Here is a 19,473-nt window from a genome sequence, read left to right on the forward strand (position 1 = left end):
ATATTGTCGTTGTTTGGGGAGGGGTTGCTTGATTGGTGTTTTGTTTTGTTTTGTTTGGGGTTTGGGGGGTTATTTAATTGATTTTTGCTCCAGACTTCAATTTTCGTTAGGAGATTTTCAGCTAACTGCCCAGAAAAAAAAATCATAATCTATTCCCCACAAACAGTTACCATGTTTAGGTTGTGAAATAACTAGTGATATAATTCAAAGAACATGCTCTTTCATTTTATAAAAGTTTAAGGGGAAATTTAAAGGCAATATTATGTATTCGAAAGAAATTTGAGCAAATACTTTTGAAAATGACATGTAATTAGTTAGTGGAAGTTACTATCACAACATAAAGTGCTTTATGATCTTTTCCTTCTCCCTAATCACACCTCTATATAAAGCATGAAAGAAATGACAGCACTACACTGTCACTTAAAATTGCAGGTAGGCACACTCACTACAGCAGCACATATACTAAAGTTGGAACAACACAGAGAAAATTATCATGGCCCCTGTGCAAGGATGACACACCCATTTCTGACATGTTCCTCTTGTGTGCAGTGCCCTCACACCTTTTGATTAGCTCGGAAGAAATAATATGAGTCAAAGCACACAGTGTGCCACTTAATAGCAAGATTATGACTTTTCACTATTAAAATGTAAGGCAGTCTGTGAAATGAAAACAAAGCTGAGTTACACTTGGATATTTGTGTTAACATGTCAACTTGGCAATTTCTTCATAAACCTTAAAAACTAATAAAAGGACAAGTTGGAAGAAGTGTAAATTGTTTCGCTTTAATAATGATGATAATTTATTGAGCATTTACTTTGTGCCAGGCATTGTGCTAAGCAACTGTCCAAAGCTTTTTACTTGGTTTATCCTCTTTCCTTGGAAGGGGATGGATGAAAAACAGGGCTTAGTTGAGCAACTTGCAAAAGGTCACTTTGCTGTCAAAATGGTGGAGATATCTTTCAAGAGAGGGGGAAATTTCTCTTTTTCTTTCTAAGATGCAATTAATTGTTGCAGCTTACCTTGACCTGCTACGTACAGATGGGCACTATACCTGCACGGGATGTGAGACAGTCTGACTGGTTCACGGGTTGCTACTATACCTAGAACCTAGCAGGCCAAACACTTGAAAGAATGTCATATGTATAACTTTGTTATATAAATGAAAAACACACACACACACACACAAATGAATGGGCTAACCCCACGTTAGTTGATCTGAGAACTGTCTACTACACAGTGTTGGTAATAACTGTTTTCAATACCCTGAAATACTTTCTTCCTAAAGGTGAACTTATTACTTAGGACTACGTGGAGAAGGTTTTTAACTGGATAGACAGGAACCAGCTGTGATAATGGATAATAAGTAATAACAGAAGCACACACATTGGACTGGTAGCTGGGCCTGCTTCACAAGCCAGCTTAGGTGGCCCTTTACTGATTCTAACCTAATAAACTGCATGGAGGACTTTCCTCCTCAAAACCGAATCGCCAAGGCAGCGTTCACAAGGTGAAACACCGGCAGTTTTCTCCTTTTGTTTGCGATCCTAGCCGCTCTCAGAACTTGCATTGTTTGGTAGACCCGCAAGCTCAGTCTTATACTTGCAAAGCTGGAAACACCCGTTTCCCAGACCCTCTCCTTCCCCGGGAGCGCTCCCCGGGTCAGCCCCCACCGTAAGCACGTGCAACACTCATTTCTTTAGAACGCCTCCCTTCTGTACTGGTCACCTCAAAATCCTCTTATTTAAAACAAACAACAAAAAACGCACGCTGACGCCGGAGTGTGAACTCCTAGTGCAGAAAGTGAAAGTGGGCGCGAGGCCGGGCAGCTGGCGCGGAGCGCGCGCCTGGCACGGGGGCGGGGCCGAGGGCGCCGCGCCCGTCACGTGACTCGCAGCCGCCGAATCCCAGCGGCGCGGCGCGGCGCGCGGAGGGGAGACCCGGCCGGGAGAGCTCCGCTCCGTCAATGAAAGTTGTCATTTGAGCTGTTGCCGCCTAAACGCAGAGCAAAAGAGGACTTTGCACCTCCTCCCGCTGCAGAGCCCCACTGCCTGTGGACGGCAAGGGTCGGGCATCCCTAACTCGGGGCGCTTGGGCACGGTGCACAATCACTTTCACATAGACAGTTGACTTTGTATATTTCATCATCCTCTACCTGCTTAGTGCGCGGGAAGGAGCCTTTCCTTTTAGGTGTGTCCCCAGGTGGGCCCAGGAAGGATCCGGGCCTCCTTCTCTGCGGTTTGATTGCTGGGGAGGGAGCGAGGACTGTACCCCTCCTTCCTTGCAAAGCCGAAGTGCAAAGTGGTGATTAGAAGGCGTCTGAAGCCTTTGGGCCCCAGCCCGCGACGGGGGAGTCCCGCTGTCGCCGCCACCTTTCCCAACTGGACCGAGGGGGGCCCGTGAACCCCTGGAGCACAGAACAGATAGATGCAGACGCCGGTCCTTTTACAATCCTGGATTTCCAATGACTGACTTTCCCTCCAAGGGTGTCCTGATGCTAAAGTCGGTGTCTTAAACAATGTAAAAGAACCAAAGTCCTCACTTAAAAGTTTTGCTCTTTCAGACTTCTGGGAAGCTGAACTGTCGCTTCTCGGTTTCTACCGCCAAGATCCTCCACCGGGGGGGATGGGGCGGGGAGGGGGGCACACACCACACCTAGCTTTCCTAAACTCGGTAGCAATAGAACTGGCTTAATCCACCTCTGGGCAGGCGATCCCTCACCCCCACCCCCACCCCCACCCCCAAAGCCCTCCTGCACACTCCAACCTGCCCCTAGGTATGTGTGTGTAATCAGAGACTGATTGTAGCTGCATTGCCGCTTCTCCCCGGAAAGCTCGGTTTGCATTCACTGAAGTTGCTAGTTTTCCAGGTTCTAGGCGAGCAGAGAAGATGCCGCTTGGACGGTAGCTGGGCTTCCTGCTGGACGGTTTCTGGAGCCGGCTGAGCGGAGCAGGTGTGCGGGTTGTGATTGCAATGAGGAGGGTAACGTGAGAACGTCTTCAGACCTTACTTTTGAGCTTAAATACATTTTCAAAGAATCAAAGACTATGGTCGCAAAAATAGGTGTATTTGGGCTGGGATGTTAGTGAGAATCACACCCAGGCTGAGGGACGGTAAGAAGCGTGGCGATGGAGGGCTCTGCTATTGCTTAATCTGCAAACACGGGCAATGCTGCTAGTTATCCCTCTGGCACTAATTATTCTGTATTTTAAAACGGCGTAGAAAGAGGGACGTTAGGGCGGGTCGTTGCGGCTGGTTTGAAGGCTAGAATTCCGTGTCACCAACTTGTAGGAGAATCGGACACTCCGTATTTTGGGGATGTTCACTTTTTTTGTATATTTCCCGAATTTGTTACATATGAAGGGAATCAAGGTTGTCTACGTTAGCTGAACTAGGACAGCAGCATTTAACTACTCTCTAGTCTCGGAAAAGCTGCGCCCAACGTTTTTTTAAAAAAAGCGCTGGCACCGTGTGGAGGGGGGCGAGGAGCCGGAGTGGCTCCGGGATGAGGCTCTCAGCGCCCCGGGGGCAGACGCCGCCGTGAGGAGCAGCTCCTCCACGGGAGACGCGAGACGTCGTGGGAGGCCAGGGGGTCGAGGTAAGACGCCGCCCGGGGGGGGGGGGGGGCGGGGATCCGGCTCGGGACAGACTTTTCCTCCAGGGTCAGGGTGGTAGGAAGGAATTCCACGGTGAATTCTGAGCTCTGCGTGGAGGCAGGCTACTAGCTGCGCTGGATGGGAGCACATTAGCCTAAATTGCGCAATTTAAAAAAAAAAAAAAAAAACCTGCCGCGACGCTTCCGCCCAAAGAGGAGCTGGGACGGGTGACAGCGCAGATCGCGCCTCCACCACGCACCGTGTTCTCCGAGCGCCAGCGCCTTTCTTGGACGTCGCGCACCCCTCCCCCAGCAGCTGGAAGGGGGACGGGGACGGGGATGGGAATCCCCGCGATGCTGTGCTCCTCTGGACGCGATGAGAGGGAGGGAATTAGGGTCCTGGTGTCGGGTCGCGAGGACGCTCGAAACAGTATTGAGAGCCGGTCGTTTAAGTCTCGAGGTGCGCGGGCGCCGGGAGCAGGACCAGCTCGCCGGGAAGCCCTTGCCCGGCGCCCCCGCGGCCACCAGCCTCAGCCCTGCTCGTACCTTCCTGCGTGCAGCTTTCTGGGAGCAGGTTTCGCGGGGTGCACGGCTGCGCGTGTTCGCAGCGCGCCAGCCTGAGGCCACGCGGGGAGGGCGCCACCATCGGGGCCCCCGCGGCGGGGCCTCGGGGGTCGCTCCCTCCCCGCCCCAGGCCCGTGACAGTGGGCAGGTCACCGGAGCGTCGGCAGACCCGGGCTTCGGCTTTTGGATCGGGAGAAAGAGGGGGGCCCCTCATGCTGAGGCTGGGAGTGCGCTTTTTCTCCGCCTCGCACACCGCCTAATCCAGGGCAGCTGCGCACTGTGCGCCCGCTTCCCGGTTTGAAGGCCAGAAAGACGCGTCGTCAAACACCAACACTGCGGAGTGGCCACAGGAGCTTGTCCCCCAACCAGGCTCAGCCTCCGTCTCCCCCCCCCCCCCCCACCCCGCCCCACCTTCTTTCAGGGTTCGACGCCGGAGTGTAGGTTAGGCGTGGGCGGAAGAGGGTCTGGGCAGGTGCCACCTAGGGGCGCCTACCTGGTGATGTGGCGCTGTCCTTGTGGTTAGTGGCCCGCCGGCTGCCGTTCCCATGGACAGCCAGGCTGGGCGCGTTAACTCCAGCCGCGAGGGCACTCCAGAGGACGGCCCGTAGTGGTTTTGTTTCTTTTTTCCTTTCCTTTTTAAGCGGAGCTTTCTAGGAAAAAGAAAATATGTTTTAAAGTTTTAAATATTTTAATGTACGTAGAAACGAAGAACATTTTCAAAACGGGAGGAGAGAGCAAAAGGAAAAAGTCTGACTTGTCGGTATGTTTACTTAGCAGTCACTGCTGAAGCGACCACTGTGCGGGACAGAGGAAGAGAGTTTCAGGGGAGAACTGGTTGAGTAAAACCTTTTAGCTGTAATGGAATGGGAAAGACACAAATGGGGAAAATAGTAAGATGTGCAGGGGGGATGCATGATACAGATGGTGTGAGAAGCTCTCCTTCCACTGAGCGCCTTGTGAAGAAAAAAATATTTGGTCCTTTTCACAGAATTACATCTCCCTTTGAATTTAACTTTTTTTTTTTAAATCAGCCAGCTAGAATTGGTTCTTAATTAGGAGACAATGAAGTGTCTAACATATGTAAGTCAGCTACAAAATCTGATCCAAGATAGTAAGAATTCATTGTAGGGGACATCTTTAGTTTACAAGGCCTGAAATTAAAATATAATATTTTTAAACTCTGTGGTATAAACACAAAGGGAAACATTACTGTTCCAGAATCCTGTAGTGACACCATTTCCTTGCTCTTTGTTGAAAAAGGCTTCAGTGGATGATGGCTCCTTCTCCTTCCTCACTCCCATACTCTTTTCAGACTTGATTTCTTTCTGATCAGAAACATCTTAGGAAATTCTACTTTTAAAATATTTCCTGATTTTAAAAAGTCAGCAAGACAAGGTGAAATCCTTAAAACACCACATGGTCCTGACCAGATCACACGGTTCTTTTTCTCATAACCTAAGTGATATAGAGACTTAAGCAGCTATTCATTTCAATACAGTTTTAAAATATTCATAATTTAGCCTGAATAAATGTTACTAAACTTCTAGTACACTGATAAGCAAAAAGATAAAATTCTCTATAATAATTATCATATAAATGTGATCATCACTGGTCCTGCACAGTGAAATTGAAAGTCAATTAATGACTGGTCATTTCTATTGAATATACCACATTAAGACAAATTGTTAATGAGATGTCCAAATATATCCAGTTCTTCATTCTTATGAAAGCATGCCTACTAAGCTCTGTATGTGGTATATTAAAGATTTGTCTTTGTAAATTATCTGTTTCCTAAGTATTGGGAAGAAATGAAAAGTTAACACATTTTCTATAACATTCAACTCCTCCCTGACAAAACAACAACAAACAAAAAAACATGTATTTTAGTGCATGCCATGTTTTGAAATCTCTTTGGTTTTTAGCAAACTTCAACCTCTGTGCAATATAACTTACCATGCTTTAGTAGATCTTTATGGCTATTAAATAAAAGTTTTTAAAAAGTAAATACCAAGAGAGGTTGTTACAAAGTGAAGTCTGTATCTTCTTGGGAGTCTTCCCTTTGAGTCTTTGGGCTCACAAGTGAATTTCATTTTCAGTGATAACATCTTTGAAGGGGACATAGGGCTTGATATTATCATCTTTTGAAGAGAAGGGACTAGAATCCCGTGGTTCTGTCACAGATTAAATGTTGTTTCTGGGAAATAGACTGTCTCCTGGATTGAAGTCACATCAACAAGATTTGGGTTTCCCCCATCCAAGTAAGTTAGAAAACAAATGCTTGCCTTGCAAACACTACTGCTAATTTCTCTGCTTCTTTTATGACTGCGTAATTCCATCCCTTACCTGCCCTGCTCTATATTTTCACATTACACACTTATAGGCTGCTGGGGCATTCCGAGCAATAAAAGTCTTGATGAGCAACCTAAGCAAATAGTACTATAAGGGGTAGGCTAAAAAGTGAAAGGTAAGGAATTCGGTGTTTACAAATAAAAATGCCTCACAAATAATCATAAGACACTGGGGTAGCTGGATAATGTTACTTTCCCTGCAAATTCTTTTAATAACAGTATTTTAAAGTTTGCAGTAAGTAACTTCTCCTGGCTGTCAAAATAGTCCGTAAGCTTTGTCGCGTAATCATGGAAAGCCTGAAAGTGTGTTGCAGGGATTATGATTTTTCAGTTTGTGCTCCTTTTTTTTAATACTAGCATAATTGCTTAATTGATGGTACAATTTTAATGCTTTCTAAACAAAATTAGTGATTTGTTTTTTCAAGTTAATGACATTCCTCAATTGCAGATGATTAGGAGGCTCAGCGTATTTGGGAAACCGTTCATTCTTGTCTCCTTAACTGCTTAGAGGTGATGAGACTACATTTAGGACTAAAGGTTCTCTAAGTACTGCTATCAGTGTAGTTACAAGCCTTTTTTAATAGAAGTAGGTTGGAGAGGTTGTCCTCAGATAGCTTGTACTCTCCATATTTATAAAAGGGATTTTGAAGTGTTTCTTCAACTTTTGCAAATTATAAAATAATTGGAGGCATTACAGACTACTGGAAAATCACGAAAAGGAGAGACCACTGGGCTTTGCAATCAGTATTAGGAGAGCTTCCAGACTATGTATTGGAAAAAGGAACCAAACCATCCATTTCGGTACCCAATTTTATTGTTGCGTAGTTAAATATGTTGGTTTCTTGCTCTTCAAAAATGTACCTTTTTTCCATGGAGATTTTTCTCTCAAGATTTTAGCCACATTTGCTCATAACTTTTAAGTAGTTCTATAAACAAAGTTACTTGTGTACGCAGTGCAAGGCTTTGTATACCAACCAGAATGACTTTCAACAGTGGCCCTAGCAAAATACGTTGTGGCGTTTTCCCTAATGGAATTTTAAATATGATTCTGTGAATTCTAATACAATCTGCGAATAATACATATATGAACAAAGGCATGTGTGGTAAACATTACCATTGACGAAGAAAAGTACTTTGTTTCTTTTGATTGGAACACAGTGGTGAGAACCATTGCTTTAAAGAAAAGTTCACTGGATGTAGTATTTATTCACATCTGACAACTGAGAGTTAATGTTTTGTAACTAATTCACTTAGTAAAATGGTACTGGATGCTCAGGCAGAATTAAAAAGTAAACTGGTAAGGGTTTAGAAATACTCTGCCCGACCCGGTTTGGCTCAGTGGATAGAGCGTCAGCCCAAGGACTGAAGGGTCCTGGGTTCAGTTCCCGTCAAGGGCACATCACTCGGTTGCAGGCCTGACCTGTGCAGGGAGGCAACCAATCCATGTGTCTCACATCAATGTTTCCGTCAGGGCATGCAGGAGGCATCTGATCAATGATTCTCTCTCATCATTGATGTTTCTTTCTATCTCTCCCTCTCTCCCTTCCTCCCTGAAAAAATATACATTTAAAAAAAGAGTTTAGAAATATTCTATTAGAAAACTGTGTGCTCTGATCAGTTTCTTTTTTTCATCATATATGTAATTATAAAGTGTAAGCAGTTACAATATATGAATTTTAAGTATTTTTATTATAAATTTAGTTTGCATCTGGTTGTGGTTTCCTAACAAGTTTGTTATTACAGATTAATATTGCTGCCTCTCACAGCATTTCACGCTTGAAATATCTGTGGATTGTATTTTGAATCCATCAAACTGAAAGTTTGCGGCTAAATATTAATCTTTTTTCATTTTTTTATTAAAAGGGTACTTTAAATATGAGAAGAGACATACTTGAAAAAACTTTTTAGGATACTTTATATTTGATAATATTTTCTGTCCCAAACATAATTAATCTAAAAGATGAATCAGCCTGGCTGATGTGGCTCAGTAGTTGAGCATTGACCCAGGAATCAAAAGGTCAAAGGTTCAATTCCCAGTCAGGGCACATGCCCGGGTTGCAGGCTCAATCCCTGGTGGGGGGGCATGCAGGATGCAGCCGATCTCTCATGGTTGTTTCTATCTTTCTATCCCTCTCTCTTCCTCTTTCTCTAAAAATTAATAAAAAACTTAAAAAAAAAAAAAAAGGATGAAACATAATTTGGTTGATAAGAAGTTTAGACTGTTAATAAACCCATGCATCAAATGGTATACTGAGTAGCCTCCCTCTGTACCCTTGAAAGTTAAATTTACATTATTTAGATTCTTACCTCTCTGGGATTTCTGGTCTCTATCTCTTGGTGAGTCAAATTCAAGGAAGCTAGTCTACATGGTTTAAAATTAAATGATGTTAATTCCCAAATTTTCTCAGTACTTTTTTCCTTCTTCTCGCATGTTTTCTTTGTCATCAGAAGGAAACTTTATCAGTGATGATTCTGCCTCTGCTAGGCTGGTATCATCCATCTTCCCTCATTGGGTAATTACAGATCGACCTGGCTATGGTTTTATATTGGGATTTAAAAATATATACACACGTACTCTTTCATCCAAATTTAGAAAATACATTGTGATTGATTAGAACAAAACTTGTATACAAAAGTGACGCATAAACTGTCCTGCTCCTGGCACGTTTCAGGTTAGTGATTAGATGGGAGACCTGGACCTTGGAACCAGAGAGAACTGGTGTCCCAAGTACGCAGCAGACCCAGTACCCTCCCAAACGCTTCTCCATTTCTAACTTTCTCCTTCTGATCTTTCGCCCCAGCTCTGCTCATCAAAATACTGTCTGCTCCTAATGGTCCCAAGTGGACTTGATTATCAGAGAATCTTTTTGTTCAGTCCGTGGCAGCCCTTCGGTGGGCTTTCTTACAGGTATGTGTGCTTCCATGCACTTGGCTTGTATTCAGTCCTCTGGGGTTTGAGTGCCACTGTGTGATGGGCGCAAGTGTACCAAAGCAGGCCTTCCGATCTCCGGCCCTCGGTGCAGTGGCCCTGGCTCAGGGCCTTGCGTACAATAGGAATAGACTTGGACCCCATGTTTGCCAACAAGCTTATGTGACCTTTGGAATTAACTGCAGTGCCTTGGTTTCCTTATCAGTTAAATATGGGGAATTGAGGTGAAATAATATTTGAAAAAAATATCCAGCTTAAATCCTAGAGTTTCAGAGTGTGACATCATATTTTAAGGTAGGGTAAAATACGGGAATTTCCTTACTTAAACATTTTGACTATAACAAAAAGTAGAGAGACTAATATAACTAACATCTATCACTAGTGTACTTATCTCTATGTACCTATCTCCAAGACACATTAAAGTCATCATTGCTTCCACTTTTACAAATATACACATTTTTATTTTAAAACCTCCTGTGTACTCTTCCCATCTCTTTTCCCTCTCTTGCTAGCCAAGGTTATTCCATCCATGGCATTAGACTTACAGTTGTATGTATTCATGGTGTTGTTTTGTCTATCCTTGTACCACTACAGTGAAGAAAATTGTTGTATGGCTTGATATCTGGCAGGGTGAGTTCCCCAATTGTGTTCTGCAAAATTGTCTTGATTACTCTTGATGTTTTGCTCTTCCATATGGATTTTAGGGCTAGTGCATACATTTTTTACAAAAGTGGAAAAACAGATTATAAAAATTTTTTGTATGCTAATACCCACAGATAACTTTTTGCGTAATTTCAAGCTGGACATATTTTCTTGTTTTTTTCCTAGTTTTTCTTTTTAAAAATTATTATTGTTATTTTATTTATATTTTCTCTTTAATTTTTGGATCTTCATTGAAATACATTATGTAGTTGATACTAAACTAACTTCAAATCTGCTGGTTAATTTAGCTGTCAAGAATTTTGGCCCAAGGATAGATTTACAAAGGTTAATTTCGTTTTTTAAAAACCAAAGTTTGACTAAGCTGAAGAGCATTTGGTTGCAAAAAAAAAATGAGGGTTTTTGTTTTCTTAAGTAGCATTTGAATTGAGATGTAGAGGTAAGGTCAGGTAATCACTTTTTTTTCTCCTTTTGTCCTTAAGTAGAGATAGAACAATGGGTGTTATTTGAGAGCCGCCCTTCTAACCTTTGCTGCTCTTAAAATGCCTTCAGGTCATCACACATTTCTTGGTGTTTTAATTTTTTAATTTAATGTTTAACTTCAGAGAGAATTGCTTAGAAACATTTATCTTGTTGAGCTTCAGGGAAATAGATAATTGTGTCTGTTGGTGACAATAAGTGATTTCATAACATGCTTATTTTGGGGAGTGATTAAAATAGGATTGACAAAGTTTTATTTAATTGGACGTTTACTTTGAATTATTTCACCCTTAAGGCATCTAGCAGAGTAAATGAATTTTAATACCAAAAAGCAGCAAAATGTCTAGGGCTTTGATTTTTAAAATGTGTTCTACTTTATGCTACCTTAGAAAGTACTTATATTATTCTTATCAATTATGAATTTACATCATAGCTGTTTCATAAATATTTTGAGGGGTTTTTTTTACTTACATCATTTGCCTTTGTCCATTTTGAGTAAGAAGTGATGCTTAAAGCATTCGATTCATTCCATTCTATGCTTGACTACAAATTGGCCCTAGATGCTTCTGCGTATAACTATAGAGAGTGCAGTTTCTGGTTCATAGTCCTGATTTTTCTCAATTTCTCATTCATACTTTGTTGTGAACTTTACTTAGCCAGATTCCTCAGCTGTGTGTGGCCAAGAGGAAAAAACGAAAACAAACCCCCCAAAACAGAGTTAGCCATTCACCTTTAGAGCAGGATTACATATTATGGTGTTTGGGAGTTTTTACTTTGTCTATAATGCAATAATGTCAGTTTGTGGTTATCTTCCTTCTTTCTCTTTTTATGTTGGTTGGTTTATTTCAAGTTTAGTAAAGACTAAGATTTTGCCTCATCAGAAAATTCCTTTATTGATACATAAAAACATATACTTAGAATAGAAGATAATTGCTCATCTATTCATTATCTCATCATACATATACATACACATTATGAATAGAGTGGCCATATAATTTGTCGTTCATAATAAGCAGGACACTTCTGAGAGTGAAAGGGGGCATCAAAAACAGCAAATGCAAAGTAGGGTCTTCCCTGGCAAACCACCGGGAGCTGACCACCGCGTCTCATGCTTCCTAAAATCCGGAAGTTTTAAAAGAACGTAGTTAACTTTCTCAAGATGGGAAAGGAAGGGGAAGAGTTGATTAGAAGGAAGGGGGAGGTTTCCGTACAGTCACTGCCCCTTTTAATATAAAACCAACACCAGAGACGGCGGGTTTATTGGGTGCTAAGTGTGCCCTGGCTGTGATCTGCTAGTTTCATTGCATTCACATACCCTGTCTTGCTCAGTCCTGACTCTCTAGAAATTGTGCCTCTACCTTGCTTCCTTATTATCCTTAGACATTTTTTTAAAAAATGAGATGGACTTGACACATAACATTGTATTCACTTGAAGTATATTGTAGGTATTTCTAAACATTATTTTTAGCTTTTGCATTTCTTTTCTTTGGGGCCGGTAACATACTTCTGGCTCTAGTCTCTGTTACTATTTTTCTTCTGTTATAGTTAGATCAATTAGATTTCCAGACCATTCTCTGGGCAAAATCGGCTGTTTCCCTTGGTCACTTGAGAAGAAGGCCTCCTAGTAGTTAGTTCATGTGCTTTTCATTCCTATCCTGTTGCTCCAGTCACCGGGTTTTGTAGGTGGCGTTGTGAATTATACAGAATCTGAGAGGAGCACAGACTTTCTCCTCAGATCTGGATCTTGCCAATCTGGGGGACGAGTACCCCTGACTCTCCAGGTGGAACAGCGTCCTGCGCCTGTGTTCCAGCATCTCTGCTCCAAGGTCGCCTCCTCTTCAAAGGCTAAGGGATGGGGTGGGGGGGGTGAGTGGAGGGGTGAGAGATGGAAGAGGGGTTGTTGCCCTTGCCTTGTGCAGCAGACAGGAAGGTAGGCTGTATGCACTGTTTTGGAAAGTCATTTTGTTTTGTGGGTAATAGTCCCCCCCCCCCCTTTTCTGAAATCTATACCTGACAGTACAAAATATGGGAGTGTGTGTTTGCTGGTAGTCAGATCAAAGGTTCCCAGGCGGTTAAACTACCTGAAAAGGGAAAGGAGGTGGAGTCGCTCTCTGCAGCCTGACCTCTCCACTCTCTCATTGTAACCAAGTTTTTGATAGGCAACCAGATAGAAAGCCACTGGGTCTGACCTCTCCAGGTGCTTCTGAGATGGAATGTGTGTATATATGTGGATACGGTAAACTGGAGCTATTGGAGGTGGAGAAAAACGCAGTAACATATATGCTAACATAAATATTGAAACAGAGTGTTCATCTTTCACCAGAGCCGCTTGATTTAGAATCCTTTTGTTAAGAAATAATGAATGTAACTATTGACCAATATTGTTTCAAAGACTGATATTTGTGGCACCAAAAGGAAGCATAACCTGAGTAACTTCTTGACCCTTTGCAAATATTTACAGGTTGAAAGCACAGAGTTTGATAAAAGAGCCAAGTGATTTTGAAGTGGTTTACTTTTTGGTTTTCTTACAGTTCAGAAGATAACTAATCTGGGAGAAAAGGGAAGGTTTTCCTTGTGGGGGTGTAATAGATTATTCTAAACCTCATTCTTTTTCTTTAAGGTTTATTGTATTACTGCTTTGTTGTTTTTATGTTTTTGGAACACAAAGCCTGGATGAAAAAAAACGTGGTGTTTTTTTTTGAGGGAGGCTGCTGATAGTGGTCATAGCATGACACAGTATGCTGTCCTATGAGCTTATCAAAACAGCTGTTAGAAATGATATCTTCATGAAAAGAACAACTTCCCCACACAAAGGTGTTTATGGAAACAATGCACTCCTTGCTGGATGTCCTCTTCTGGTCTATGGTTCTTCTACTGTCGTAAGTTTACCGCAGGACTGATACCTTTATTTGGCCATCCTTTTGTACAGTTAAGTGTTGGCTGGGATTTCTGGAGGCTGAAAGAATGACACATTCAAGGAGTCTTTGACAGTGTTTAAACACCTCTTATCAAAACTTAATTTCCATGAATGATTGATTTTGGCACTTGATGGAAGGCTAAAGAATGTTCAATTACCCCATTTTCATGTGCTAATGAAGCCGAAAGTGACTTAAGGGGATTTCTTTACACGGGGGCAGCCTGTTTGGATATGCGCAGGACTTCTTAGGTTTCTCTCCCAGGGGTTGTCTCTCCTAAACAGTTGTTTTATTGAGTAACTGTGGCTAATCTGTCTGCGTGGCCACAGGACTTGGCCTTCCTCTCCAGAGCAGGCTGTAATTAGTGAAGTTGTCAAACTAGGTGTTTAATTTCAAGAGAACTTATTTTGTACAAATCTTCCAGGAACTTGAAGAATCAATGAGGTTTAGATTTTCTGTTTGTTCACAGGAACTCCTCGGATATTAGGATTTGAGTAAAAATAATACAAAAAAATGTTTTAAATTGGGGAAAGAAAGCAAGCAACTTTTCATTCCAAACTTTGTTTAGAAGCTTCATCATTGTAATCCCCCCTTTTTTTTTTTACACAATGCACTAGAATTTTTATTGAAACATTTAGTCCAAGCCTGGCTGGAAATATAAAATTTAAGGATTTCCTTTCCCCTTTTTAGAGGGGGGAATTGAATGAAAGAGAAGAAAAATTGCACTATGGGAAAACACTTAGACTCTCCCCACTAAAATATATGCTGATTGTGGATTTGAATCTTGATGATTATGCTACATGTTCTTTTATAATCATCTTCAGTACAATTTTAACACTAGAAGCCAGAAAACTTTAGCTTTAGATATCCTGAAGGAGCGAGATTCCCTTGGGTTTATGATTCTGGATTCCAGAAAGGATATTTTTCCGGCTTCTGGAGACTGCAGAGGCCTGAAATAAGTCGCCGACTGGTTTGCGGTCCCAGATGAGCCACTTGTGGCCTCTTAAGTTCGAAACAACAGTCCTCATCCAAACTGTTTACTACTTCCTCACAGGTTCCACTCCGTCCTCATGAAGGTGTCTGATTCCTCTGCGCATGGAAAGTGCTGTGTTCCTGGGAGACGAGATTCTTGTTTAGATTGAGGCAAACAGGCTGTGTGTAAACACTTCAGCCACTCTCCTTCGGGGTGTGTTCAGAATCAGCCAAGACTGATGGTTGTCCTGCTCTCCCCTCTTTTTCCTTTTCCTCCCCTCCAGGGATGGTAGGGAATGACTTCTCTACACAACAACCGAGTAGCTCATCACTGACTCCTGGCATCATCTTTTTTTTTTTTTAATATATTTTTATTGATATTTTACAGAGAGGAAGGGAGATGAATAGAGAGTTAGAAACATCAATGAGATAGAAACATCGATCAGCTACCTCCTGCACACTCCCTACTGGGAATGTGCCCGCAACCAAGGTACATGCCCTTGACAGGAATCGAACCTGGGACCCTTCAGTCCGCAGGCCGATGCTCTATCCACTGAGCCAAACCGGCTAGGGCCTGGCATCATCTTTACTTCTAAGGAAGGGGAGACCTGACAAGGAAAAGCAGCTGCTTTGCCTCCTCCGAGGACCCCTGCCGAATGAGCTTGCAATGGGTCTTAAATAAATTTGCCATGTGGAGTGAACCTTCCCTTTTTTCTTCCACCCTCTTGCTAGTTATCCCCACTCCATCCCCCCACCAAAAAAAAAAAAAAAAAATAGAGGAAAGAAAATACGATGTCGCCACAGTATCCTCTGGGCTCTGATGGTCCACATAATGGAGAAACTGCTCTCGTCTCCTGTCATCTGGAGGTGAAGGCCTTCACCCTGTCCTGGTCCCAGCCTCCCTCTGTTCCCCATCAGAAGCTGCCTGTCTGCTCCTACGTAGGTGCTGTGTTGTAGCAGAAAAGTATTAAACTGGACGGCGGGACTCCTCCGGGCCTTCTCTACTTTGACCACAAAGCAGTCATCTTGTTCCCTGGGCGAGGCTATAGGATATCAAGTTTTAAATGTCAAAGGTTTCCTCTAACTCCCACACGCGGGGATTGCTTATGCCACTTGCACAGCATTTGAAAGTTGTACTAACAGATAACACACTGTGCTCAGATGAAATATTCGCCGTTGCCCAATGTCTTTCACTAGGGCCTAGCCACAATTCGGCCTGACCTATTTTCCTTCTGACTGGCTGCGCGCTCATTTTTTCGCAGTCGGCTTCATTACCCACGGCACGTGCTACTTAGGAGTTGGTGAATTGAAGATTGTTAGAAACAAAGGCAGCTATCGTTTTTGTTGCAATGCTGTTTGAGCAGACTGTTCGCGTAAAATGATCAGCTCTATCGCCTCTTCCAAAGTATATGTAATTAAAGATAAAGGGGAGTTGGCATTTAAAAATGTTATAGTCTTAGTTTCCGTGGTACTTTTGATCTTTCTAATTTTCTAAAACTTGTAAATAAAGGGGATAATACATACATTTCCCACATTATCTGGACTTTTTCCTACTTCTTTATTCCTTAAGACCTTTTCCTACTGTCATTCCTCACTGAGGGCTAGCAAATCAGGGCTTGCCTGGCCGTTCCTTTAGTGTCGTGCTGGTAGGCCTTCTTTGTAGTTTCCTAAACTCAACTACAACACTTTCCCCAGCTCCAGGCTCTCCCTGGGCCAGTCCTTCCTCCAGGATGGTGTCTGCCTAAGCCTCTTAATGTACCCTTTGAGGGGGGGGGCGGGGGCGGAGCGGGGCAAGCGTGTCCTCTGCCCTGGTGCACCCCTTTCACTCACTGGGTGTGTTTGCTCAGAGGAAAATGGACCATTTTGATGAATTCTCTTTGTGTCTTCAGAGCCTCTAATGGCTTTACATTACACACACGCTAAACTCCCAGCACCTTAATCCTGCATTCTTGTGAAAGCCTTTTAGGAAATGCCCCGGCGGGTCTCACATAACTCACACTCGGGGGAATGCTTCGCAGGCTTACCTTCCTTCCTGCCCTGTGCAGCGCTGCGCACCTCGGTGCTGACGGCCTCCCCGGAGCTGCACTGGATTCCCACCCCTTCCCAATCGCACTTTAATTTGCCCCTAGTGTCCTCTTTATAACAACAAGGACTTACCGAATATCTACTAAGTGCCGGGTCCGGGATACAAAGTACGTCAAGCAGGTCCTGCTTTCTAGGTTTTCCTCCCTCCCCTGACAGCAGGCAGGCAGGCAGGCAGGCAGGGATAGGCCCGGTCAGGTAAGATCTGATTGTGGGAGGGAGGGCGCGGGTGCTCGGTGGTGCACTATTCCTGGAGGGAGAACAAGGACTGGAGACTGCTCTTTACTCAGGGATCCCTGTTTCTTCAGAGATTTGCCTGATGCTTTGTTTAAAACAGGTGTGTGGGCAATACCTATAGGTTTGGGTGGATTCCTCAAGTCCCCCCCAATTGCCTTGCGGTTCTTTCCTTGCCATCTCCCAGGAAAGCAACCTTAGTCCCTTTACCTGGAAAGGCTGCCAGGAACCATGTGAATAAGCAAGATACCAGGCCATTTTTTCCAAGGGGCTTGTATCAGCTTCAAAGTCCATCTTTATTCCTTCAAGCTTTCTGGTGACATCGAGAGTCTAGGCATGTCTCTTTCGATCATGACATTCTAGTCAAAGTCTTGGTTAATAAAGCCACAGTTGGAGACCGGTTTTGTGTGTCCTATTATAAAAACAGATTCTTACTGGATTTATGCAAACAAACGTATTGCCATGAAAATAATAATACTCATTAAGAGCTGCCAAATTCTATAGGGATTAGCTAGAAAGAAAGATATAAATGCTTCAATATTGCTTAAATTATTGGATATAATATACCAATTTATTCTGGGGGGGGGGGGGAACCAAGTTTCCTCATTATCTGGAGAACAAAAATATTTAAAAATCAGCATTATTTTGACCAAAGCCATAAGAATAAATATTCTCAGTTCATTGAGTCCCATAACCAATTTTTGTTCATACTGATTATTTACCAGCATTTCCATGAATCCAGAAAAGAATAAAAAAAACGGATGTGTGATTACTGGCAATCTCTCTCCCATCTTACTTGTCCTGTCTTCTGCTCCCACCTGGAATTTCCTCCCCTTTACCCCTGCCTTTCACCAAGGTCCAGATTAAATACTACCTTCTCCACAGCGCTCCGGGCCAGTTCATGGCCAGACGTCATTTTTCCTTCCTGAATTCCCCAGAGACTGGACATAATTCCATGAACATTCTGCAATGTGTTTGTGCCTTCCCCTCAGTCATGCTACCTTCACTGTCTTAATCACTGTCTTAATCAAGATCATCTCTCCTAGAACACTTCCGTGGGGGCTGTTATGCAACTTGCTTTTGCTTCTTCGCGTCAAGTAAATTCACTTGGACAAAAGATATGTGAAGCAAAGATACTGGACAAATTCCAAATGAATGAAATCCACCCGAATTACGTATGTGACAGGCAGATTTTCAAAGGTTACTTATACGCTTCAAAGTGGATTCATTCTAGTTCTAAATTATACCATAGCAAACATTAACATGGGTTTTTAGGATTACTTTCTTTTCCTTCTGGTCCTGAGAGCTGGAGCACACTAATATAAGGGGGTGGGGGGAGTAGAAGGCTACAAATGTACTTGAGTGAGCACCCTTTAGGTAAATAATTCCCCCACAGTTGTGTGTGTGTGTGTGTGTGTGTGTGTGTGTGTGTGTGTGTGTGTGTGTTTCTGCATATTCAAAACTACAGTAAAGGGGAAAGATGGTGCAGAAAATATATTACATATGTACATATGGAGGAAAGAAAAAACAAAGTGAAGAACAAAATGAATCAGGGGTGCATGTAGGAAAAGAGGCGCTGAAAATTAAAGGAGAAGCTAACAGAACGGGATGGAGGCGAAAGAAAGTTGCTGAGCATCTGAAAGGATATGTAATTTTCTTTCCCTTCTGAATATCGGAGTCACCAACATGGCTGGTCAGAGGTAGCAGAAGTCCAACAGGCTACTCAGAAAGCTAGAGCGTCTCCAAATGTGCCCAATCCCCTGTCAGTGGAGTATGGTGAGGTTGGTGTAGGCCCTCTGCAAGCTAATTTAGTTTGTATAATTAAGTCTCACAGCTTGAGATACTCAAGAATCTGCAGGGCATTCTCCTGCCTGAGTTTCTAATCCTTTTTTTTCCCCTTAAGTAGAAGCCCTCTTTCAAAGAAAAGTTTACTCAAAATCTGAATAACTAAAACATATATAAAGGATAGCTTAATATTACAAATAATATGCACATAATGTAAATTTATTTTACATATTTAAATTTAAAACGTGTGTATATTTCTTTATTATGAGACGAAGCATTTCAACTCTTGTTGAAGCCCAAATATGAAACCTGTGGTTACGGATGTTAGTTACAGCCTTCCAACCACCCGGGCATCCGAGTACTATCTGAATATTGTTTTGTGTTCGCTTGATCCAATCAGTCCACTTCAGAAAGCATTGCCTCGTTCAGTTCAATTTAGCTTAAGACTCATTAATCTCGTTACATCTATCATCAGGTTCACTTTTTAATTTTCTCTTTTTTTTATTTCTGATTTTAAGGTCAAAAGGCACGCAAGTGCTAAAGCTAGAGCTATCTGCCGCATGCCACTGCGGACCTGCGTTATCACTGCGTGCCTGTTGTGTCAGGAGTTCTTTGTTATTGCACAACTCCCTTTTGGCAGAGAATCTGCATGGGACAATGCCCCGAGCTTTTCCTGGGATCTCTGGGAGCTCAGCCTGTGGGAACTGGAGGTCCCTTCATATCGCTTCACAGGCATGGACTTGCTCAGGGATACTTTTTTTTTTTTAAAAAAAGACCCATGCAAAGCAAGTGGCCTTCTGACATGTTTAGGATTTCAGCTGCAGCCACGGGAAATTAGCAGAAACAGCCTGCAAAGCCGAATTTGAACACTGGCTCTGGTACACAGGCCTTGTTAGTCCCCGTGGGGTGTG

The 19,473-nt window shown here is 43.0% G+C and overlaps 1 non-coding gene across 1 annotated transcript; it reads left to right on the forward strand.

Annotated features, from left to right (window-relative positions):
• Nucleotides 1–442: 442 nt before the first annotated feature.
• Nucleotides 443–545, forward strand: LOC114231249 (U6 spliceosomal RNA). Its single transcript, XR_003617217.2, has one exon. It is a non-coding gene; the product is annotated as a U6 spliceosomal RNA (small nuclear RNA).
• The last annotated feature ends 18,928 nt before the right edge of the window (nucleotides 546–19,473 follow it).

This window comes from Eptesicus fuscus, chromosome 10, assembly GCF_027574615.1.
Source record: "Eptesicus fuscus isolate TK198812 chromosome 10, DD_ASM_mEF_20220401, whole genome shotgun sequence".
NCBI lineage: Eukaryota > Metazoa > Chordata > Mammalia > Chiroptera > Vespertilionidae > Eptesicus > Eptesicus fuscus.